Source organism: Falco punctatus, assembly GCF_963210335.1.
Source record: "Falco punctatus genome assembly, chromosome: 5".
NCBI lineage: Eukaryota > Metazoa > Chordata > Aves > Falconiformes > Falconidae > Falco > Falco punctatus.
The window spans coordinates 79,301,080-79,326,842 of NC_137584.1; the positions used below are offsets into that span (position 1 = coordinate 79,301,080).

The 25,763-nt window shown below is 47.2% G+C and overlaps 1 long non-coding RNA gene across 1 annotated transcript in view; it reads left to right on the top strand.

The window, feature by feature from the left end:
- Positions 1 to 3,024: 3,024 nt before the first annotated feature.
- LOC308064597 overlaps positions 3,025 to 25,763 on the top strand; it is a 40,767-nt gene continuing 18,028 nt past the window's right edge. The window contains exon 1 of the long non-coding RNA XR_013928452.1: positions 3,025 to 25,719. This is a non-coding gene — a long non-coding RNA (uncharacterized lncRNA). The remainder of the gene's footprint in view (positions 25,720 to 25,763) is intronic.

Sequence of the window (25,763 nt, forward strand, 5' to 3'; positions counted from 1 at the left end):
AGATGAAGTTTTTAAAAAATTATTCTGCTATTTTCAGGTTATCAAAGATAGTCACATCTTTCAGAGAACAGCTAGAGCCAGGCTGAGGAGACCTTACAGAACCAGCTGCAGGTGAGGAGCAGGGCATGGGCATGGGCATGGGCTATATGAACACATGGGGTGTGAGATAATTGCTGATACCTGATCTAGCCCACCAAGACACAGGGTGAGGATTACTCTGGGATGGGACGGGGGCAGGGTTGGGGACACAGGTTTCTGTCCCTGGCTGGACACCAGATACCCTGTCTATCTATCACTCCCCTCCTCAGCTGGACAGGCGAGAGAAAATATAATGAAAAGCTCATGGGTTGAGATAAGGACAGGGGGATCGCTCACCAATTACCATCATGGGCAAAACAGACTCAACTTGGGGAAAAATTAATTTAATTTATTACCAACCAGATCAGAGTAGGATAATGGGAAATAAAACCACCTCTCAAAAACACCTTCCCCCACCCCTCCCTTCTTCCCGGGCTCAGCTTCCATCCCGGTTTCTCTCCCTGCTCCCCCCAGCAGTGCAGGGACGTGGGGCATGGGGCTGGGGTCAGTCCCCCACACGCTGTCCCTGCCGCTCCTGCCCCCTCACACTCACAGCGCGGGTCCCCCCCACAGGGTGCAGCCCCTCATGAACACGCCGCTCCAGCGTGGGTCCCCCCCACAGGGTGCAGCCCCTCATGAACACGCCGCCCCAGCGTGGGTCCCCCCACAGGGTGCAGCCCCTCATGAACACGCCGCCCCAGCGTGGGTCCCCGCTGGGCCACAGGCCCTGCCAGGAGCTGCTCCAGCACGGGCTGCCCACGGGGTCACAGCCTCCTGCGGGCATCCCCCTGCTCCGGCGCGGGGTCCCCATGGGCTGCGGGTGGGATCTGCTCCTCCGTGGGCTCCAGGGGCTGAGGGGACAGCCTGCCTCAGCGTGGGCTTCCCCAGGGGCTGGGGGGAACCTCTGCTCCAGGCCTGGAGCCCCTCCTGCTGCTCCTGCCCTGGCCTGGGGGCTGCAGGGCTGCTGCTCTCACACAGTCCCACTCCTCTCCCCAGCTACAGTTACCCAGTCACGCTGCAACTTTCCCCCCTTCTTAAATACATTATCCCAGAGGCGCCACCACCGTGGCTGATGGGCTTGGCCTTGGCCAGTGGCAGATCCATCTCGGAGCTGGCTGGCATGAGCTCCATTAGACATAGGGGAAGCTTCTAGCAGCTTCTCACAGAAGCCACCCCTGTAGCTCACAGCCACCAAAACCTTGCCATGCAAACCCAAACATCTTGCAAATGTCACTAGAGTGGGAGCAATGCCACGTACTGACATACCCACAGCACAACGGGCACCTCAGTATCCGCACCATAGGTGGCTCTCTAACACATTTGAAGACAGGATTGTGTTTGAAGGAGATCTGGTCACATTTCAATTAACCTCACAAGCTCATGGACCAACAGCCCTCCCAACTTTAGACTTGGAGACAGGCGTTGCTATTATTAACGTAAATGTTATGTATTTGTTCCTTACTTAGGTTTTGCCTAAATGATACTCTGAAACTATCTACCAACTATCAGCTATCAACCAGTAAATGAGACGAGGAGACACAAGGAGTACCTTAGCTGTGATAGCCAAGCCAGCACAATAATTCAGGTGACAAGAACTCTTGTTGGGGGGTTTAGAGCCGTGTTTGGACTCTGTCAGGAGACGACAGATTTCCACTTTGTGAAGAGGGCCTGGGACCTCCTGTGCTGGGCTGAGGTGGACAGTGCCGTGGGGACAGGGGACAGTGGTGGCACATGGCTGTGCTCAAGCGCTGGGCGGTAGCCAGGCCAGCAGCGTGCCAGTGTTTGTGTGGCAGGAGGGGTATTTTCCTTCATCCATCTGCCCCCACACAAGCACTGAACCTGGCTGTAGGGGTGCGTGACCCTATTACCAGTATAAATAACAGAAAGTGACCCAGCCCAGTTAACTGTAAGGTCAGGGAGGGCAAGCAGAGGCCACTGGGCTGTTTGGTCGCCAGTGGGTCTCAGCAGTTCCCCCGCAGCCCCTTCCTGCAGCCGGCACATCCCAACAAAAGGTCTCGGGAAATTGCCCTGTGGAGACTGCAGTGTGACATCTGGAAGATGCACCTATCTCTGGAGGAGACTAGCTCTGCTATAATTATTCATGTCTGATAATTAACCAGGATGTAATTAGATATAATCACCCTGACAACAGTGTGCACCTTTTTCAACAGACAAGGAGGAAGCCTTGTTGTCCACCTGTGTCTGATCAAAAGGGATAATAGAGGAGCAAGCCATTAGTGTGCACATGGTAAGAGAGCTGGGCCAGTGCTCCCATTGAAGGCCTGATAAGTGATACAGCCGGCCATGGGAGAAAATAATTAATTCATGATATTTTTTTAAACTGTCTTTGCCATCATGATCTCAGTTGTCAGTAGCCAACCTGTTTGAATAATGCTGCATTAAAAATATTAAAAAAAAAAAAAAAAGAAAGAAAGAAAAAAAGGCCAGGGCAGCTAAAAGAGAAGAGAAACATTTTCTACACTATCAGCAAGGTTCAGTGAAATTATCGCGTCCCTTTGTTGCAGCAAACAACAAGGGAACAGCTGAAATGTTTTGTATCCATCTGTGCATGGCACCTACCCAAAACCTGCTTAACACAAATGCGCCAAGGCCCACGACAATGGCCCTGTCCTTTGCTCATCCAGAAAGAACAGGGTTGTGCATGGAAATCTGTAATCCACAGAAGGAAGGCCTAAAAATGTGAGCTGGGAGTGCCTGGTGCCTGCCTCAGCCTTGCTCTGAAGGGCAGCAGAGGTCCCTTTGCTTTAGCCCCAGGGCAGCTGGAGGTGGAAGAGAGCAGCTGTGTGGCTGCGGAGCCATGTCAGGGATGCCTCAGCACCCTGGGCAGCTTTAGCTGAATCGCCAAGAACAGCCGCTTTGTCGCTCGCTGCCACTGGCAGCCCTCTGCCCTCACCCACTGCTGCGTCCGTGCCACCGCCCCCACTCATCCCCTTCCCAATGCATGGTGTCCATAGGCTCCACTGGAGGGCAAAACGGGACACCAGTGGTCACGTGCAAGGGGATGTCCCAAAGCCAAAATGACACCTTTTACAGGGTTCCTTGCAGCTGACAGCCTGCTCGCCGAAGCTCATGCCATCCATCCACAGGGACCTGAAGGGAAAGCATTTCCCACAAGGAGACATGCACGCCCCTTTGCTCTACTGGACCACATGCGAAAAATCATATCAGAATGGAACCTTTCTTTTGCAGGAGGAGATGGACCAGATCCAACCCCCAAATATGCCTGAAGTAAGATGAAGTTCGTGCTTGGTTCCCAGATCTGAAGGCTGGACTCTGCTCTTATGTGGGGTAAAAGCAACATTTTTAAAGCCCTCTGCTTTAGACCTAAGGTTTTCCTCCTGAGCACTGTGCATAGCACAGGTTTTTTCCTTAGCAGCTTTGAATGATCTCCCAGGATGCCAAAATGTCACTAGTTTGTGCCTGAACTGCAGCCCAAGGCTTTCTAAAGAGCAAGGTCTCCCAAAGCAGAAACTTTTTCATAGACTTTACATTAGAAATAATTAGAAATTAATACATGGGAGTAGAAAATGCTGTTAACTGGCTTTGTGATGGATTCTGTGCTATGTGCTCATAGACTGTCACCCAAAAAAGCCATGTTGGGCTCAGAGTCAGCACTGATATAGTCAACATTTGGAGCCAGAGAAGTCTAGCCACAAGTTAGTCTCTGTTTAAACCACCCAGCCACTGCATTGTAATTTTTTTTCTGCTCCCAGAGCTAAACGCGTGGGTCTTAGTCAAGCTCAGCAATGATAACTGCACCTGCCTGTGCTTGATTCACCCTGTATAGGACAAGTTCTGGATAACCACCAGCGTCTCCCATCTGTGCAGGATGGCACCAAGACAAGCTGTTTACAGTCAGACATCTGCCTTTCAACTACCTAGCTCAAGGTACTCAGTCTTCCCCCATCCACCCTCTGACACACATTTGTATTTCTTTTTCTCATTTATTTATTTACTTTTCTGTTTCCTCTGGATTCTGCTGCTTTTTCCTCCAAGGCAGATGTGGGAAAATCACATTTTTATAAGCCCAGAGATAGATGTGTGTTATTTTTTTTTGTTGAAATCTTGAAAATATTTGATGAGACTATAAGCTAGGTTTTGTTACTTATAACCAAAGATCCCTGACTGCTGTGGTTTCCCAGATTCACCTGCCTTTTTCCATGTCTCCACCTTGCCTTTGCTGTTGGACTGTGGGACCCTGACGTGTACCACTGTGAAAACACTGCAGACAACGTACCCATTCGAGAGACTTCTCATCACATTAAGCAGAAATGTCTCTACTGGTAAAATCAGTCTAGGATTTTGCTTTTTCCATGTATTTCTCAGCGTTTACTGTGTTTTGGCAATCTGTTGCATTCATAGAAAGCAAATACCAGAGCAGCGTGGATACAGTTGAAATCCAGGTGCTTTAAAATATCATAAACAAGTCTTCTAGCAGTTTTTCTGAGTTTTCTTAATGTCAATACTTAGGAGTTTGGTTTAAGTCTTTCTAACACCTCTGGGGGGGGCAGCCTGGTGCTGTGGGAGCAAGGTGGCCAAGGCAGAGGGAAAAGCTGGGCTGTGCACACTGGGCATGCTGCAGCAGCCACCGTGCCCTGCTGGGACACCCCCCTGCTCCCTGCTCCCCCCGCCTGCCCACCCGCTGCTGCCTGTGCCCTTCCCGGCTCCATGGGGCAGGGTTTGTTTCTGTCCATGTGAGATTTGCACTGCCATGGTTCCAAACATAACAGCACCAAGGGGCTTGTAGGAGCTATTTTGATGCAAACATCATTTTCTTTTCTTCCAGAAGCACTGAGTGGACCAGCCAAGCCTCATCTGGTAGATCTTGTGCTCACCAGAGAGTCTCCAGCTACGGTGCTTCACCCAGGACCAGATGCCCATAACATTTTACATTTATAAGGCATCCTTGCTCCCTTCAGAAACATAACCCAGCTATTGCTGCTTTGTAGCACTTTGGTCAGGGCACTGGAGGGGAGAGTCATTTCCACTGCTACCTCAGACTTTGTGCAGATGCCTGATGAAGCACGGAAGAAAGCAAGGCTGAGGGGAACCAGCCCAATTAGCGCAGCACCCTGGGCAGGGCGTTTCAGCTGGTCCCTGCGTACCGCCCGCCGGGCCGGGTGCAGATGTGCAAGCAGTGAGTGACAGGCAGAGGATCTGGGACCTGACTACATTCAAAGTCCTTCCCTGAGATTTTCCTGCTTCCTTTTTCTCTTTCTCCCCTTTCACCACGTGAAACGCGCGGTGGGCTGTATATGCAAACACTGACAGATGGTGACACTCAGCTCCAGCTCAGGCAGATTAGAAAGGGAACTCAGTGTTCAAGGGACCAATTACCACTCTGTCCCCTCGGGGAAGAGCATATCAGATGTTTACTGGGGGTTAATAATAAATGAATTGAAAAAAAAATTGCTCTTCGAACACCATATTCTGTGTATTCATGTCAGCAGGTTGTAATTAGCTAATTAAATGCTTGGACTGACAGAACGGCCCCAGTGGGGGTTGCAACATTGCAGACCGCTCCTGAAATATGAGCAGGAAACATCTTGGAATATGTAGGCAGGAGAGCAGTTAACACCTCACATTTAATGGGACACTTCTTCCTGCAAAGGTTACTGGGAGAGCTGGGAGGAGGACTTGGACAAGTCCTGCGTCTGCAGAGCTCACTGCCAAAAAAGCTGGGGACAGCGTGCGACTGAGGGGGGCACGCAAGATAAGAAAACAAGCGGTCAGGGGCTCTTGGCAGCAAGCATCCATGGAGAAAAGAGGATGAAGCTTTTGAAACGAGTATATAATTCAAAATAAATATCAACTAGCTGATAGCTCCCGGCCCCTCCTTAAAAGGGTAGGGAGCTCCGCGGTGGTGAGAGAGCTACCAGGAGGCACAATCTACTATAAATATAGGTGTCCAACCATGTATGATTAGTTAGAGTCATCAAAACCAAAGCTACACTTAAGGAACATGAAAGGCCCACCTTTAACCTCCTGAAGCAGAGGAAATGAGAAGGCACATTCAACCTCTTGGCTGCCGTTTGCGTATTAGCTCATGCCGTACGCCCCTGCCCTCGCTGCTGGCCTTCGGAGATGAGAGCATTTTGTACCACTGGCATGTCACCACTGCTTGTTTGCTTTCCTGGCTCCTTAGAAGCAGCAGGGTTGGGGTTCATGAACAGCAAGGCACCTGGCACATATACAAAAAGGTGAATAAAATCCATGCCAAATTACAGCACAAATAAAGCATCCGTCTGCAGTGTATCAAAGGAGCCGTTTGCAGCACTGGCAGTGAAATTGATAGTGTGTTAGGAATTTTCAAGCCCTAGGTTTCTTTGGTCCCACTTTCTAGACACTCTGCTTTGGAGATTAAAAAAAACACTTACAAGGAAGCAGCCTGGAAGCATGCAAGCCATCCCAGTAGGAACCTGAGCTCACCCTTGGCAGCCACATTTTGATTGAGCAAAATAACCCGTAGCATTGTGCACTTGGACCTGCAGCTTGCCACAATGTTGTAGACACGCAAGACAACACTCATCCCTGCCATGGTCCTGAGTGGGGTAGAGTGACTTGATGTAACAGGAGTTTGCCTCTCTTCCCTTCCCTCCCCAGCCTTGTCCTGCTCCCAGCACAGCTTGGTTGGATGAGGATAGCTACCCAAACTCTTGAAGTTTTGAACAATGATTTTTCAGAGATGAAAGGCTGCGTAGATGAAAGGGATGCAAAATGTGTAAAAGATGCCTCCAAAATGTAAACCATGAGATATCTACAGAACATAAGAAATCAAAGGAAAACAAGCTACTTTACACCTTTCATTCATTACTGCATCAGAAGTTCAGGATGCACAAGGCAGCTTGTTTGAAAAGTGTTTTGAGAGGTGCATTAAACCATGTACCAAGGCAGATGAAGAGCCAGAAGATCAGGGCTGCACACTTGGTGATGCTGGTGTGTGCAGGACTCGGAGAGGACCACACTCTGCTAAATGCTGTGTGTACGAGGTTTTGACTGCTGTCGATAGGAGGTGTCATCTGACTCCCAAGATCAGGAATGCTCTGATGAACTCAGGAGGTCTAACCAAACTTTTCTTTGCTGCAGCTGTGATGTTTTCCTCATGCCCCTGCTAGTGCTCTGTGCTCTATGCTGTAAACATGCCCACCCAAAGAGCCTGAGAGAGGATGGCTGTGATGCATTGCTGCCAGACTGGGATGTGTGTTTGCCCTATGAAAGCTTGTTGATCTTCCCTTTCCCCTCTTCCCAAATGCTTATTATGATTGCAGAGCAAAATCACTGCTGTCCCATGTGTGCTGATCTGAACTGTCCCTGTCCTGTGCCCTCTCACCCTTCCAGGGGCTGCCGTCCAGCCTCGGGGGTTGGTTTGGTAGGCAGCTGCAAGGATAAGCAGTTTTCTTTTTCTCTTGCCCCTGCATGTGGGGGAATAAGGCAGGTTGCTTTTTGAATCATTTTTTAAGCCCTTTCCCTTTGATGAGCCAGCTTCACAAAACTGCAGCCATCAGGATCCTTTAAGGGCTTTCTAGCACTGACTTGTTTGGCAGATTATGGAAATAGACTTTTTCATAGTATTTTGACCAGCTGGGACAAATTCAGCCTTCTTTTCTAGGCCACTAAGCTTGTGCATGGCAGAAGGGGTGTAATTTAATCAGGTGGTGGCTAGAGCTTGGTAAATTGAAGACTGCATGTGGGGCATCTCTTCCATGCCAAGCCTCATCCATGCGCAGCCTTCACAGCACACACTGGGAGGCAGTGGGATCTGAGCAAGATGTTTCTTCATGGAGGTGCCCATAGGAAGCCTGATGGGTCATGATGGGTCCAGACAGGGGTTTGTAATAGTCTTCCCAGGCTCTCTCTGCCATTACCCAAAACCCAGGTAAAAGCATCTGTCCATCCAGGGCTGCCTCTGAGCTTGCCTTGTCCTGCGTGTGCTCAGCACCTCTCCAGCTGCGCAGGCCAGGCAGGATCCAGGCTCTGGTCCCCAGTAAAGCTAATGGACCTGAAACACGTGACACCAGGGCAGCCACTCACCCAGCTGGTGATGGTTTCTCAAATGGCTCATGAGAGTGCCTGTACCACAACGACAGACTCATCTTTCCACTTCAGTTCCCTGTGTAGTTACACTCAGAACAACCCTTTGCACTTTCCACTGTAGGAGTTCGGGTTGAATTTTTTAAATCCTCCAGGATCTATACCATACAAACAAGCAACAAGCAGGGAGTGGACAACCTCAGCTGGCTGCCCACCCCTTGCCCATCACCCCCTGCCACACTCAGCCCTGCTGAGATACCTTCCTTAGGCCTGGGTTTGTTTTTCTGAACGAGTAGCACTGTTCTTACATACCTATGGGCTCAGGACCTTAATTTGTGCTTTGCAAAGCATTTCTAGACTCTCAGACCCTGTCCTGCAAACACACTGTGCCTACTTCTATACCCATCCCAATGAGGCAACTGATGCTTGAAGTTCAGCTTACTGCCGGGAGCTTTCCCAGATCCTGACCTCATAGCTTGCTTGACTCTTTGCAGAAATGATTTATAGGTACAGATATATGTTGGCATGGTTGAGATTACAGACAGTGAGGTATTTTCTGTGCAAATATGCAGCAGAGGACGTGCTCCTTATCACACCCACTGAGCCCAGCTTGTGCAGCCAGTGAGGATGGAAGAGGAGCACTCAGCACCCTCCATGGGCAAGGAAGGTCTGGAAAAACTGCTGGTTCCTCCTTACCGAGCTGCGCCTAGCTAGTGAAATCCTGCTCAACCATAATATTCCAGAACTGAGTCATCCAACAACATCATCTATGCTTGTAATTGCCGGATCGGATAACCACATATATTTATTATTTACCAGCACATGCTTTATTGATGTTCATTACAAGCTGTTAATGAGCTGTCTGTTTTAATGGCAGCCATGGAGCTAATAAGCAGGAGGTGGAAGGATCCTGCCCTTTGCCAACAGATTTGATTTCTTTACTGGCTTTTGGGCAACCACATATCCTGTCCACAAATGACAAGCAGCAGGATCGTGGGGTCAGCCTCTGGCATGTCTGTGGTCACCTCATTTTGGCAGGGTACAGGGAAGCAGGGGGCTGTGTGGGGGCCAGCAGCTGAGGAGGACATGAAAGGACAAAAGGGTGCCACCCGTGGACATGGCCAAGAGCAACCTGCCCTGCACAGTGTGATGCTCACCCAGCAGCTTCCAAGCCTGCATGGGGGCACCGTGTCCCCAGGAATGCGTGTGGCATGCTGCCCGGCACTGGCAGCTGTAGGCTTGTGTGGTGTATGGCTGCTGGTGGCACAGCCACCCTGAGCAGATGGCACTCAGCTGCTCTGCATTTTGCAGAGTGTTCTTAGGAGAAACATGTGTCTCCCCCATCACCACTGTCCCACACAGACACAACCATGTGGGACACCGGTCCCAGCTGCCCAAGGAGGGGGTGATGCTGGGAAGTCCCTCTCCCCGTGTGCACACCAGCTGGGCTTCCCGTGCATCCGAGGGGCACCTTCAGGGCTCTGCTCACCAGTGGGATGCTTTTCCAGTACAAACTGTAGGCTTGAAGCAAACCAAGAGGAACTCAGCAATATTTGGGGTGAACTCGGATGTGCAGGTTGCAGTAGCAGAGCCTATGCTGTGGGTACAGTGCTACACTCCCCCCTGTCCCCTGTACCAGTAGCGCAGCTCCTCTCCCTGCCCCACATGCCTCATCCCTGGGGCAGGGGATGCAGGCTGCTCCCCGGGCCCCCCAGCTCCCATCTCTTCATCCCCAAAGGGGGAAGGGGGGACATCCCAACGATGCCCGCTTCACTTGCCTCCTGGCCAGGCTTGCCTCCCCTGGTGCTGGCGAGGGACAGCGTGCAGGATGAGGCCCCACATGCTGCAGGCTCAGGGTGGCTGGCGGCAGCTCTGCTGGGCTCACCCCGTCCCCCTCTCTCTGGGGGAGACAGGGTGACAGATGCAAGGCAGGCACCAAGAGTGGAGGCTCCCATTATTCTGGCCTTGGGCACTTTAGGAGCGGTGGCCTTCTTGAGAGTCACCCAGCGTTTGGCCAGATCCCCAGTGGCTTTGCACATTCCTTTTCTTTCCCTGAATGAATGGTCTAATCTGGCTGGAGGGCATTGCAAGGCCCAATAGCCAGTTTGTTGCACCTGCTCATCAGGGATTGAAACACCTGCCGTGGTCGGGGCTTAGCATTTAAGTGCTGCTATTTGAAGACAAATCTAGTCTTTTGTCTCTGCCTGAGCCTCCTCCCAGCTCCCCCCTCCCCTTAAAAGAAAACAAAAAAAGAGAAGAAGATGAAGAGAAAAAGGCTGTGCTGGGTGTTTTTTGGACAGGGCTTATTTTTCCTCTGATTTCTCAGAGAAGCAACCCTTGCTTTCCATGTTGGTTGCATTGCTGGGAAAGGTTATTCACACAGGCAAAGAGAAGCACGAGCACATTCATTTTGCTCACAGCTGTTTAAAAGGCCTGCGCTGATGTTAAAACGTTGGAGTGTTGGGTGGTTACACCCTGAAGTGCTGCTGTATGGTCCTGATACCAGCAATCAATGCTAGGCAATAAACCCATCCTGTTAATGAGAACAGATGTTCTTCTTCCATGTAGCCTCCTACCTACATTTGACCTTTAATTTTTTTTCAGGTTGTTTTCTTGTGACAACAAACAAATAATGTTGAGTCAATAGCTAATGTGAGATTTACTTAATGGGGAATTAGAAGGGACTTGTATAGTTTGTGCCAGTAAATTAGGAAGTAAGGAAAACTGCTTTTATCCGAGTAATGTGATTTCTCTTTGTGTATGTGTGAATTTGTGTATTTGGGTCACTAAGGCACTTGGGCTGTGTAAGGACGTTTTGCTTGATTTTGCAAGATTTATTAATGAAGAGGCTAGAAAGATATAAAATGCACTAAATGGATTGCACAGGAAACAGCTGATACATCTCCAAAGTTAATAGAAAGCAAAAAATATGTTTCTAGTGGCTTTCAAAGGATGTGTTCTTGAACCAAGTTCTTTAACACTTTTATCAGTGATCTGGAAATAAAATAAAAGCCATGTTATGTACAAAGGCTGGCAGAGAGCAAAGTTTGCAAGGGAGGTGAGGAAGGCAGAGCAGGCTTCAGGGAAGCGTGCTGGGCAGAGCTATAAGCTCGCGTGAAAAATGGGGACATGTGTCCAGCTCCAGTATAACAGCAAGGGCTCCCCACCCCGAGCATCTGCTCTGGGAAAGGAAATCTGGCAAAGCATCAGTCCTCAGTCTGCTGAGGTATAACAAAATCTAGAGCAAGAAGTTGAAATTAGGCAGATGCAAGCTAAAGCTAAATCCTAAAGAAAGGATTCGTAAGAGAGGATAATGAACCACTGATGTTACTTTCTGAGGGCTGTGATGGACTCTCTGTCACTGGAGACTTTTAAATCACCTCAGAATTTCCTCATCTCTTCCCCAACCAGCCAAAAAAGAGATGTTTTACTTGATTCAAAAGACTTTTACACGCTGTGTTACAGCATGATTACAGTGGTGCTGGCTTTATAACCGATGAATATTTTTGATCAGAAAACAATTTCAACAGAAGACAAACTCATGAAAATCTTGGGCTTATTTCAGTTTCGTTTATCAAAGAATATTTGTGGGATAGTCAAGAAATGTGGAGGGAAGGCTACTTTATACCTTTTGGAGATATTTTTGGGGCAATTACGACATCATATTAAATAAATGGGGAGAAAATTTGGGTCCAGAATAAGAAAAGGTTGGTTTGTGTAGTGACGGTCAGCCTGTGAAATTCTCTACATTGGGGGGAAAATAATCAAATACGCAGTTAATTTTGGGGGAACAGATCTGAATAAAAGAAGAGCAGGAGATCCTGTGTTCATCTGCACAATAAGCTGAACTTGCTGTAGGGCACAGATCAATTGCTAGAAGGTATAAGAAGAAATTTCTCCTGCAGGTAGCTTAGAAAGAGTGACCTGCGCTCCATGAATGCCTCGAGAGGGAGGAGAAGCCCACCTCAGTTCACTGGAGCTTTGCCTAAGCCTGCTTCACAAAAGACACCAGGAGTTTTATTAAGAATGTAAATCAGCTGAGTCCTGATACAGTTTAATGTAGTGGCGCCCTTGATTTCTTTATGATTCTGGGTTTTTTTTGCGGCTAAAGGATGTGGGATTGCCCACTGGGAACAAGGTTTGGGCTGGAGCTTTTTGTTGTTGTCTTTGCCTGGAGCATGGAGCAGGAGGCTGCTGCTGGAGGTACGATGTCAGCTGTGATGTGATCTGGCTCAGGTTTTACTGCTACAAATTCCCTCAGCTGTTGCCTCTCACAGGCTATACTAGCAAAAACATAAAACAAAACGAAGATCAGAGACAAGTCTACTTATGTGTCCTTAGCAGTACAGAGAGAATATCTTCATTAATTTTTGCCTGTGAGATTAATCATACAGGACTGTTGTCCTTTCCAATTGCCTGTGAATTTAAAACAGTGCTGTCTTGTAGAAAATAATTCAAAGGAAAAGAAATTTCATGTTGTTCCACCTAGATGTGCCAGTGTCTTTGTCCTCCACACTGTATAACCCCCTCCTTTCCAGCAACACAGTGCTAGGATGGGTTGTGTCCTAGATATACAGAAATCACAGAACAACCCATAGTACTAGACTGACACCTCACTGACACCAGCATAAATTCCCAGTGTTACTCAGGTGTGAATTTGCGTTACATTGTACTTATTACCGTCCAAGTCTCAGGCTAAATTAATGCTCAATTAACAGCTGAAAAAAGAGATAGAGAAAGTCTCAGTGGTTCTGAAGCAGAGGATGCTATTCATGTAACGTACCATAGAGAGTTAATGGTTACAGTGCAGTGGGTGGAAGTAAAGCCACTGCAGGTGTGTTTCTTAATGAGGTGCTAATTGGACAGGTGCAGATAAATAGGGGACAGGAGGGTCTCTCTAGTCTTGGGGAGTAAAGAGGATTCTGTGCTGGGGAGGGTAATGTTGCAGCTGAAAGAAAGATTTATTTGTTTTTATCTGTAATGTTATCTTTGTGTAATCAGTAGAACACAAGGTTGCTGGCTCTAGCAATATGGAAAGAGGTCTGTGTGCTGGAGCAGCATATTGGGTAATGAAGGTGTTGGGAGACAAGATGGGAGGGCAGAGGATGTGGGACCAGAGCTTGCCAAGGAATATGAGTTATTTGTAGGGGTGGGGTGGAGTGAAGTGAGGCTTAAAGGTACAGCTGTTTGGATGCTGGAGGATGATTTGGGGATGTATGGCAGGAGCTCTTTTGACAGGGATAGCTCTGAGCCCACCAAATTAACTGATGTTTCTTCCCTGGAATGGAAAAGCACATGAGATACAAGCAATGCAGTGGAAAAGAGGGTACATTTAGAAAATGAGAGGAGAAGAGAAAGGGTCATGTTGCCCAAAGCTTTTGAATAATGTGCTTTCTCTTCTCCATAGCCAGAGGTGGTGAGCCCCTATATTCTCTGTTTAGCTATGGACACCTTGAAGTTTCCTCACTCCTTAGGAGAAGGCTATTGATAAGAAGAGATGAGTGAGTGTACCATGATGTCTGTCACACTGGGTGCTCCAGGAGACTGGGAGAGAGACAAGTATAAGCACTACCCAGTATAAAGCTTTTTTTGTATTTTGGATTGAAGCAATCCCCTTCCAATTTGGTGTTCTTCACTAAAAGACTCGATGGTGGACTATGGTGACTTTTTGTGTTTGTGTGTTTTTTGTTTTTTTTTTTTTTTTTTCTTAAGAAGCAATTTGTAATTGGCTTTCCTCTGCCATGCTCCCTCCCTGCCAAAACAAACTTGTCAATAAAAGCCTGATGTTTAGATGCAAAAAAGATGTACATTTAATTGAATGCGAAGCTGGTTTGTGAGAATGGAACGTGTGGAGAAGCCACTAAAGAGCGTCACACAGAGTGTAAAGAGCTGGAAGCAAATGTTTGAAGAAAAGGAACAGTGTGGATATTATGATTTCAAGCCACAAACATTGTAGCAGTGAAGCAAATGGTAAAGAAAGCAATTTCTGGGTAGTTAAAAAAAAAATGAATCTGCTAGTTGCATCAAATTAAGGCCTGAGAAAAAACTTCATAAAACTTTAGAGTGCTGTGCTTGAGGCATACGTATAGAGAATCAAATCTGGTGGATGAAGTCCTGTGGGACTCGGTGCGTGCTGTGTATTATGATAGGGCTCAATTTTCAAGCCTTCGTTAGTTTTACTAAGCAAACACGCATTCTTGTTAAACATTTCTCCTGAGATGACAGCTATTGACAATACATCTTCCTGAAGCATATGACAGTTATCAAACAAATAGCTGACAGTTTGTAAAGTTTCAATTATTCTCTGGTTGCTGAAGAAGCTCGAGGGTGCAATGGGAAGCTTGGCATTGGGGGTGCTTTAGCAGTTAATGTATATGCACAAAATTTGTTAAGTGCAGAAACTGTGCTCAAACATCAGAAGTTGATTCAATGGAAGCAAAGTTTGGGGCCTGCTGTTAAACAGCAATCTGGGGGGATATACGTTCTCTGGGAAAACTGTGTGCATCAGCAGCAATTCGGTGTCATAAAAGCTAATGTTAGAGACCATGTTCATTTGAGCTTGTTGGGTGTTTCATGTACTTTTCATGTCATGGTACTAAAGACAATGTTGACTGGGAGAAAAAAAATATGGGTCATTTCTCTGTGATCTTCAAATGTGCAAAGAAGAGGCTCTATTTTGATCTTTCTGTGGAGGATGCTGTTGTGAAACTTGCATGCAGTCCAAGCATTGCTCTGACATGGTGTTTCATTAAGCTGAAATCAGCCTGATGTGTACACAACGAAGAGGACAATAAAGTTGATTTTCTTACTTTGGGAGTATTATGTAAAACATGTGAAAAGTGCTGAAGCTTAAAATCCTCCTCAGAAATGAGAGAAATCATAAAGCAGTCAACAGAAAAAAAAAAAGTGTTAATAGAGATGTTATCTACTAAACCCCAAAACATACTAGCAGCCACTAGGTTCATCTGCAGACAGAGCACCTTAGCAAAACTGCAGGGAACAGCATTGCTGTGTGAAAATATTTTTCCCTAATACTGAGGCAAACTCATTTTCTAGGGAAAGTAGAATGCAAAGAGAAGCACTGGAACAATTTCTCTTTGGTCACATCAGCTAAAAATGCTCACTTTGGAGCAGAGAAACATGCTGAATCATTTAATTAACTTACTGTATTTTATACTTGACTGCCTAAGCTGATACAAAGCCATGGGAAGGCTTCCTTTTTCTTTTCAGGCTGAGAAGCAGAGCTGAAGATAAACAGCCTTCCAATTGCCAAGCAATTACAGTGAAACAAATAACAGTGTATGCATGAAAGTAGTTCAATTTCATATGTGATGGTATATATAATCTGTCAAAGATGGCTGTCCCAACACCATTTTCCATGACAGCAAAAAATTGTAAATTTCGGTATTTACTAAAATACAGTACTGATGAAAAATAACAATAACCCAAATATGTGACCTTTGGCTGTTATTTTTCATTAAATTTGTTAATAACTACCGCCATTCCTGACTGCTGCTTTCTTAATCAGCAGGAAAATAAGAATCTTATGCTAAAAACCCGAGCAGACTTCCTATTTCTTTCCAGGTGTCTCTCACAAAGACCCAGAGGAATGGGTGGCTGGAGGGACCCCCGTGAGCCGTGGTGGTGTGGCCCCTGGCAGGGGACCGCTTCTGCTCCCCTGAGACCACGGGTTTGCCTGGTCCTGTGCTTAAACACTAGTGAGGAGGTTTTCAGTCCCACAAGCTACCCTGCTCCATTGATGTAACCAATGACTGCATCAAACCAAAGAGTCTATTATACCTTTTTAGTTACTATGTTTTCCCCCTGCATTACTTACATCTCCTTTGTTACTTCATAATGCAGTTAATCTTGTCACATTGCCAGAGGGGATGAAGAATAGTGGATCATACTCACTAAAACAACATCACTTTAAATACTGGGATATTCTCCTTGCAGCCTGTTTTATTCTCCCTCCTCCCTGGCGAGGCAGACCCATCTCTGCCAGCCTCTCCCTGCAGCCTTTTGTGGTTTCTCAGCTCCGTATTTTTGGCTTGCCTTCCAGTATCTGCCTTCAGACCCCAAAGCCAGACTCACTACCCCAGCTGAGACCTCAGGGGCATTTGAAGTAAGTATTTTCAACGACTGTCATAGCAGGAGTGTGTGGACCAGTCAAGGATGTGGTTTTTCACTTTCTGAGAAAAAAAATCTGAAAAGCGACTGCTTGCTCGGTTGGAGGTGCACTGTAACTGCCACATTTTTTCAGCCATGCTACTGTTTACTTAGTTTGTGCACTTGATTTTTTTTCTCTTTTGTTTCCAGCCAGACAACATGACGAGACCATTATGGGAGAGACCCACCTTTTGATTGCATGAGGCAAAGCAGGCAGGCTCTCACTTCCTCTTACGCTCCACATTTTGCGTCCTGATTTACAATGACACTGGTAGCAATGACCCACTAGGGCTCCGGTGTTACTGGGAGCTCAGGGCTGCCGTGCAGGAAGGGCTGGGTGGGCTGTGTGCCTGGCCTGTGGCTGTGGTTCCTCTTGCTGACATTTAGCGCCGCAGAAGCCGTAAGATGTGGAAAAGCCTCGTCTGCCTTGTAGCACTGGAGCGGGGTGTCAGCCCCCTGCACCTCCCCGACCCAAGCCCACGTCCTGAAGCTGGAAGGCTCTGTGCACGGCCAGCACTTGGCTGGGCTGGCCCTGCGATGCCTGGCTTTCTCCTCATCGTGTTGCTTTGTGCTGTTTGCCTCCATTCATAACCGCTGCTAAGGTAAGGCTGGCATCACTGGCCTGTTTCCATGCATCTATGCGGAGAAGCTGCTTTTCTCTCCCGTACTGCACCACAGTCATGATGTAATGTGGTAAAAAGCGGATCTAACCACAACAAGATTGGGTTCTTTTTTCCCCTGTGGTCCAAAGACTAAACCACATCTGCCAGCGGTTTTGCTGCAAGTGCTGCAGTTGCCAGGCAGGAGGTTACACTGTGATGCTGGGCTTGAACTCCTGCCCTTTCATTCTCACTTTCTAGGTACCTATTGCCAAGTTCCCACAAGTGGGGCTCACTCCCCATTCCTGGGCGTGCTCTTGCCACGTCTGTGATTACTGCGGGAGATTCGGTGCCAGCCCTGTCCCACCCAGGCAGTCCCGCTGCAGCCATGGGGTGGTGTTTCAGGGCTGGGAGGAAGCACTGGCTGCAGTTTCAGCCTGCTGAGGAATCCTGGAGGCACCTCCTCAAGTGCACCAGCAGACAAAACTGGCTGGTTCTGAGGGGTTTCTCTTGCCCTCTTCCAATTTCAGGAACTGAATGTCCACTAATGGCCAGAGCAAATTAGGTTGTGCTCTTGCAGCATGTCTTCTGGCTTAGTTTTGCACAAAAGAAATCCAATTTGGGATCTCTGGCACTGCTCTCTGGTGTAAACTGAAGTGTGGTAGGTGGGGACTACCACAAAATTCACTTCAGAATTGCAGTACAGATCTGAACTGAAACACGAACAGGAAAGCACTTTAGATTGGTACTGTTATATATTTTCTTCATCAACTCCAGCTTCAAGTTCAGAGAAATGGCTGGGAAACTTGACTTATTACAGCTACCTTGCAAGGGTTATTAGGTGTTAGGAGTGTGCTTCAACACCACCCGTTAGCAAATGCACTGTAAGAAACACTAACGGTGACCACCCACACAGCAGGCAGCGGGCAGTACAGGAGTTTTGGACAAGGTCAGTGGAAAACCAGGTGTCCCATCTGTGTGGGAAGGGTGACACGGATGAGCCGTAGATGAAATGCCAATCTCATTGCCAGTTTCAGTCAGAAAGTGATTACAGGTAATATCATGTGTCTGGTGAAGTCTGTTATTTTCCAGACCCATTAATACTTTCCTTGTGAAATGAATCTTAAAATACAAATGCTTGGAGTATCAACATCAGCCCCTGGCTTCAGATTCACCTGCTTCCTTCAGGAGACTGGTCAGAAGCTTGTACTCTCTCTTAAGGAGTTATTTATTTCCAGAAATAATGCAAACATTTTATATACTTGTCTTCAGTAGTCAAGATTAATGTGGGACCTGAAAACCTATCAGTGATGAAGAGTTTCTGACAAAATCGGTTCCTTGAGGAACGTCAATCACAAGTCTAAGATGTGGTGTTTATCCTCTCAACAGATTGACTTGCACCCAAACAACCAGGCAAACGCTGCCTTAAAGTAGTAAAGCATTTGCAGTTATAAACAAATTATTTTTAAATAGAGTGCATTTCACTGGTTATAAAACAGAATAGATTTTTTTATATTGTTCATTACCAAACGTGCTACTGCTGATTTTGCTGCACTAGAAACTGAGAAAACTTTCTTTGCTTTCTGGACAACCGCGCATAAAATTATGGTTCTTATTTCAAACACTGTTTTCCACCAGTTTCAGACACACTGCCTTCTCCATTCCTCCAGTCCTTCTTCCTTCCTGCCTAAACCAGCATAAGATGTGTTGCTCGACGCAGCGGGAGCCACGGTGTCACCACCAGCCCAGAGTCACTGCAGGAGCAGAAGCCTGATGGCATCCACGGTAGGATGCAAAAAGCACAGCCAGGTTTTTTGTTTGCCTGTTGCTTAGGTGGTACCAAACCTGTCGCTGACACCAATGGCCCCAGAGAAAGCCCTGCAGCCCTGAGCAGCTAGCAGATGCTGATGGTGGTCAGCTTAGGGTCTTCATCCTTTTAGCAAACATTGAACTCAAATCTTGTTTGTCACCAGTCTGCCGTGTATTAGCATAAATGGAAAAAACCCAGGATCTCTTCCCACTGTCCTCTCAGGAAAGCATGGTAGATGAACGTGCCAGGTAGCATGAAGGGATGTCTCTGTACTCTCATGTTGGGGTACTCACAAGCTTAGCCTGGAAACCTCATGCTCAGGTCCCCTCAGTGCCCACTAGTACATGTCTGTTGTGCATCAGGTGTGCACCCACCGCAAAACCTGGCCTGTGGCCGGGACTGATGCCCCTCCATGCCGTCTGGATGTCACGGGTCCCACAGCCTGAGAAACCACAAAACCTCAGTACAAAGCAGGGCGGTGCTGTGCCATGGGCTGTACCAATACAGGACAAAAAGGCCATCCATCTCCCCAAAAACCTGATACTAAAAAGTAGTAGCTTACAGGGGCAGACAGACAGGGGGGAAAGGTGGGCTACCTCCCAGCCTCAGACCCCTGCCACCTCTGCCTCCACCTAGCAAGCTTGCTGAAAGATGTTACAGCGTGAGGTTAGGGACGGGGGAAGGAACAGCTCCTGGGGTCTCCAGCAGCTCTCTGCGTGGCAACTTTTATGAAGAAATGGTTTCATGCTAAAAAGCAAACAAAGCAGCCAAAACCATGTCTCGTTTTCAGTATTTAATGATTGAAAGCTTAAACATTATAAGCATGAGATTTGCCGAACACACTCCTCAGCTTGGGTAGGTTTTTTCCTGTTCTGCAGAGTAAAATATCTGGAATCTGGTAATCTTGCATTAAGAGCTAATTTAAAAAGCTATATTTAAAAATTAGTTTCAAATCTTTTTGTTCTATTTAAACTTATAAATATAGATAGTGGCATTTCAAACAGAAAATTGAGCAAAGCATCAGCAGATTTAGCCTGATTGCTGCACATGTTTAAAAGAAAAACACACTTAAGCACTGTGACATTCAGTTTTTAAGAAACCCAGTTTAATTATATTTTCCCTAATTAAGGATTTCATTATAGGGGATCACATGATTTAATTATATCAATACCCCAAAGACCTGATTGTGAACATAAAATGTGGATTAAAAAGATGCCTCATCACTTAATTACCTGCTAGATTGGAACAGATCCATGTTGTAGGTCAAAAGGGACATAAAATGCAGGCTTCTGCCTCCCTCTTTGTTGTGTGTGAAGGGCTCTGTGCATGGGGAGAGAGGGAGGGGGGGAGTGCTCTTGTGTGTGTAATGGGAGCGATAATTACCTGTGAGCAGTTTCCTAAGCATATATTGAGATAGATAAATATATTTTAATTAATTTATTTATTTTAATTTTTTCGTAAGTCGGTAGTGGTGGTCAGCTGCGTATTCCAGCTTACAGTCTATGTAAGAATGCCTGTGTACTTCTTCTTCTCAATATATAAGGTCTTCTTCTCTTTCAGAGGGAAAATGTCAAATAGTGAGAAATCTTAGACAAGGGGTTTAGATCCTCCTGAAGTGAGCAGATGGGTACCCAGCACCGTAGGAGGGACTGGGGCTGTCTCTCTCTCTGTGTCCCTCCAGCACGAGGCCCCTGGGGTGGCCACACTTCTGGAGGTTCCCTGCCTCTGAGTAGCTGGGGCTGTGGTGGGGGAAGGAGTGGAGGAAATCTTTTGGGCTATCAATATAAAGCTGAGTGTCAAATTTTAACCTGCCCAAGCCTCGCTTACCACACGCCTCTTTTCCCCACCCTCTAACCAGCTCCCAGATGCCGTTCCCGGGAGGGAACTTGTGGAGGTCTCTCTGGCAGGGAGCACCAAGCACGTGGAGGGGGAAAATCTCCATCGCTTGCCATAGTCTAGGGTTTTTTTCTGTCATTGGAAATCCGCCATGTCCCTTACAGGCTCCTACATGATAAAGCTAGAAATCTAGCCTTTGTACCTGATGATCCCACAGTACAGGGCATGTTCTTTCAGCAAGGACAGGTCCTGTGGAGACTAAGTGCAATTTTGTCAGTGCCCATGGCAGCATTGCACACCGTGGGCTGAACCTGGTGGAAAACCCTAACAAATAGCTCCCCACAACTTTCTGAGGGGGCTGAAGAGTTGCAGGATATCCATGTAAAGTTAGGTTTTTCTCTTCCTACATGCCATAAAAAGGAAATCTTCCTGCAGTGCTGCCGCAGCAGGTATCCTGCTTCTTCCGTGCCCTCAGGGCCAGCAGGCTCTAGCAGGGACAAATGAGGCAGCAGGTCTGTAGTTACTTTGCTGCTTCTAACATTGCACTGTCCCAAGAACCAGCTTTGCCGGTACCCGGACCCTGCTCTGATGTGGAGAATGACTTTTGAAAGAAGTACCAGCCACCAGGAAGGCTGGTCTGGAAAGAGAGGGCAGGGTGCTCCTTTTCCTAGGGAAGATACCCCCAGGCACACAGGAGTAGGTGCTCCCTTAAGCAAGAGGACAGCCTTCAAAGTGCCCCATTGCTCTCTGGTGGCTGCCTGGTGGCTGAAGCATCCTGCATCCCTAGACATCATCCTGCAAATCTCCTGCAGTGCTGGTGCTCCTGCCTGACATAAGCTAAAAAACGAAATCCTGGGCCAGGCTTGGGAAGCATGGCTAGGTTAGAACCAGGTCTCCTGGCTGCAAGGCAGTTCTCGAAAATACTGCTAACAGCTGATGCTAGTATGTCCCAGGTCCTTTCTGTGGCTTTTCTAAAGACACCAGGGAGGACAGAGAACTGGATGACAGGCCAGTTGTTTAGGGATATTCCCAACAAAGCCACCCTGACACCTTGACATGGGAATGAGCAAGGTGCCTCCAGCCGAGGCCAGCACCCACCCATGGACACTGCCACCCTGTCCCTCTGCCCCCAGGCACAGCCACCCTGCCTGCCCCATGGGCAGAGCCCGGAGGAGGCTTTGTGCACGCACTGGGGCAATGTGCCTGAGCAATGTGAAGCAAGGGAGCACACCCGACTGTTAAATTAGCATCTGCAAGTGGCACAGTGCTATGGGATGAAGACCCATTTCTTTTACTTTGATTTGATCTTATTTCCGAAGCAGGGAAATGCCCCAGTGACAGCATCACTGCAGATGGCATCACAAAGCCCCGGCTGGCAGCAGCTGAGTTGGCACTGTCAGATTATCATGTTCGAGTTTGTGTCTGTCTTTTCTTTTTTCCCTGCTTTGCTGTGCTAATAGCATTTCTATTACCATATAAGCCTCAATCAGCCCCCTCAAAAGGACAGAGACCAACATAAAAAGTAAATTTCATTATCACTAGCAAAAAAATCAGGTCACAGAAAAAGCTAAACGATGCTAGTCTATCTTTTTAATTCTTTCTTTTTTCCCTCCCTCCCTCTCTCATCCGGGCTTAAAGGGAGGCTGGAACTGAAGTTGCAGGGTCTCCAGGGCAGTATTGCGGAACAGTGCTGTTTAATGGGGCAGCTGGTGGAGAGAGCTGAGCACATGTTTCCTTTGCAGTTTTCATCTTCATACTTCACAGGGCCCAAGGACTGATTGATGGAATTCTTTTTTTTTTTTTTTTTTTTTTTTTTTTAACATAGCTTTCTCAAGGCCTAGAGCCTGCCTCTCTCAGCCACACTGAACATATGTCCACATATTCCCTTGGGCAGTATTTAAATGTGTGCATCCATGTGGCTGTATTTGTTTAGTGTGTGCTCCCACTGATCTAATGGGACCTTTCCCATGACCCATTGCTTCCCTAAGTTTGCCACTTGCTGCTGTCAGGCGAGAGACGCTTTAACTTGGATGGCTGTAGCTGTAAATGAATGGGATTTTTTTTTTCTCCTTTCAGTCCTTTCGACTGAACCCTCTTGCTGATGGATCATCGAATGTAGTTTAGTTGAGAACCCTTCCTTGTGCTGTTAAAAAAAGCTAAACCTAAACAGACCCCATCTGTTACAATCCTATGTCGATTTATGTGAATACAAAATTTGTTGGGCTGCTTTCCCTTGTTAATAAGCCATCCTCTGAGAACAACATTCATTCCTGGAAAATGCCCAATAAGATGTGCATTGCTTGCTACACTGGATACCTCTAATGCTAAACTTTCCTGGAAATAAGAAAAGCAGTGTTTGTGCATAATACTCACTTCCCTTTGAGGAAGCAATTGTGCCCGGTATTTAACTTTCCCAAGGTAGGCAGTTCAGCGAGACCCAAATCAGAATAAAACTAGAAGAACAGAACAGAATAAAACTCTAAGACATTTCCAGCATACACAACCTGCTTGAGTAATACCAATACGGCTCAGAGGAACAGACTAGAAGCAGATTATTTACATTTCCAACTTACAGCTTCGTGTGGAGGCCTGATCATATCACACCTTTGCTCCATCTTTCTTTTTCAGCTAAAAGCTTGAAGGTTTCCATATGAGGCAGGTAAAGGAGGTGTTTGAATGGGTGCAGGGACCATGGCTGGCTTGATACAGCTGACAAAGTGAAAGGCTATGCAAATCTTCTACAATCAGCATTTGCACATATCGAAGGCTGTGCCAGGAACTACCGTAATGTATGCAAAAAAATGTATACAGTGTACATTTAAAAAGAGCTTAATTATATTGCCTGCTAGAGTTCTTGTTCAAGAGTGGAACATTCCTGTTCAGCACCATCCCTGCTCTAAAGAGCTTAAGTGAAACACTGGAGGGCTGAGAGATGCGTCAGGCTGCCCTCACACCCCTGCCGGGCTGCAGGTGAGACGCCCCTCCTCTGGCCTGCTGACAAATGCCCACAGCATCGATCACGCCAAATCCTGCTCAAGGTGAGGCTGAGAGCAAACCTTCCATCCCTGTGCCACGGGCATGGGCTGGGCTCCCTCTTCCAGCACTCTCCACAGGGGTTGTGCTAGCAGCCAAGAACAACATATGGGAATTCACTCTGGACATCCAAATGTCAGCTATGGACCTAGGCGCAGCTATCTCTTTTAACTCATCATAGGCTAGGGGTAAAATCAGCTGAAGAACAGGAATGAATACACAAAATGCAGAGTGTTTTTTAAACATTGTGTTTTCTGTCAAGTAAAGAACATTTTTACCATCAATATCAGTAGGAAATGTGTCATGGACTGAGAAACAACACCAGAGAGTTCAGTCATCGTAAGACTAAACTGACTTATTTGCTGCTGAATTATTTACTAAACAGGAGGACTGCAGCTATATTCCCACACATGGGGCTGGCTTCCCAGCACTGCCTTACAACCCTTCCCTCCTTCAGCCTCAGCTCCTGTCTCTCCATGGGGCTTGGTACAATGGCGTACTTGCCTGAAAACAACATGGAGGAGTAGCTGCGGCCTGTTAAAATGGTTCTAGTAACACACTTCTGACTGGATCCCGCTAAAAGTCAAAGTGAGTTAGACCTTTGCAGAAGGCCGTTGAAATTAATGGAGCAGGTATTAACAACCTGAAGTCTCCTGGCCTTTTACTGTGTATTTGTTCTCTTTGTTCTCTTCGGCTTTGTTGTTCCACTTTCCTACCACGCTCCAGCATCACGGCACGGCGTGTCTCGGTGCCCTCTCTGCTCTCCCCCCACATCCCCATTGCCCCAGACTGCCCACTCTGCCCACTCCTTCCCTGTTCTCTTTCTAGTCTCCCCCATTTTTCTTTCTCCCTTCCTAACGTTTCCTCTCAGCATCTGCTCCCACGGCTGTTCCCACAGGGAAGGGCTGGCAGGGTGGTGCCTCATGCCAGCCCGTTCCTGCGGGCCAGCACTGCATTCCCTCCTGGGCTGTCCATCCCTGCGTACGCCCAGCGCTGCCGAGTCACAATGGTAACTAAATCAGGGTTTAACATTCGCTGGCTGTACCGATACCACTAAATTAAACACCTCAGGGTGGAAGTCCACCTACACTGATAAATATTTTGCGTATCTCCTGGCAAGGTGTTGGCCCCACACAGACGGGAGCGACAGACAGATCCTGGGCACAGCCCAGGGCTTGGCGGGGGACACCGGCCATCCCCAACAGGCAGCTCAGGCGCAACTGGCAGCCTTTGGCAACTGGGGAGTTCAGCTGCATGGACTTAACTACACCGCATTAGCTGGCCGCAGGACCAGGGAATGAGCCCTAGCACCATTTAGATTGCTAATATAGTGCAGCCATTGTGACTTATGGTGTATCGAGCCTGTGCATTAGTACTGTGCATCGTTCAGGTCCAGTGTGATCTGCAGAAAGAGAAGTGATAACACACAAGTACACATTTCATAGAGGTTTTCCCTAAAATGGTCACTCACTTCTCAGCAATGCAGTCATGTTGCCTCCTGCAGCTTTGCACAGCAAGCCACCGTTGAGCAAATGCTGAACTCAGCCACTATATCCAAAGTGCTTTTAATACTTGGGACAGTGAGCACAATTAAAGTGTCAGAATATCAATTTCTAACATATCTCTATATTTTTAATGTCACATTCTGATTTTTTCCTCACTTTTTTAACGGCAAAAATTCAGAGGAAGCACAGTCACTGCCAAAAGCACGAGTAACAAAAGCCATCAGGTTACCTCAGGGGTTGAAAAATGACAAGATGTTATTATACATACGGTAGAGATGCTGTCATGTGATCTTGTGCTGGGATATTAATCACTGGTGGTTTTGTCACTCTCAAAAGGAAGCGTAAGGTGATGGATTAGGTTATTTATACCTTCCAAGGAAATATTTCTTTTCAAGTTGATTTTTAGACTTACTTTCTTCAACCTACTGAGCAGTGCACCTCCTGGAAAATACTCTGGGAATGGGTGATCAGTGCAGCATCCTGATTTTGCTAGAGTTTTATGGTTTGTTTTGGGTTTTTTTAATTCTTTGTTTCTAGGATACTGGCCCCAGGAGTTTAGCAGGCACTGTTGTATGTGCAGGATACTCGTCCAGACTGCTGCCTTCAAGGATTTGAGACTGGTTGGAGATGCCAGTTGGTAAGTGCACTTTGGAGACTGTTAATCAGAAAACTTTAGAGGTA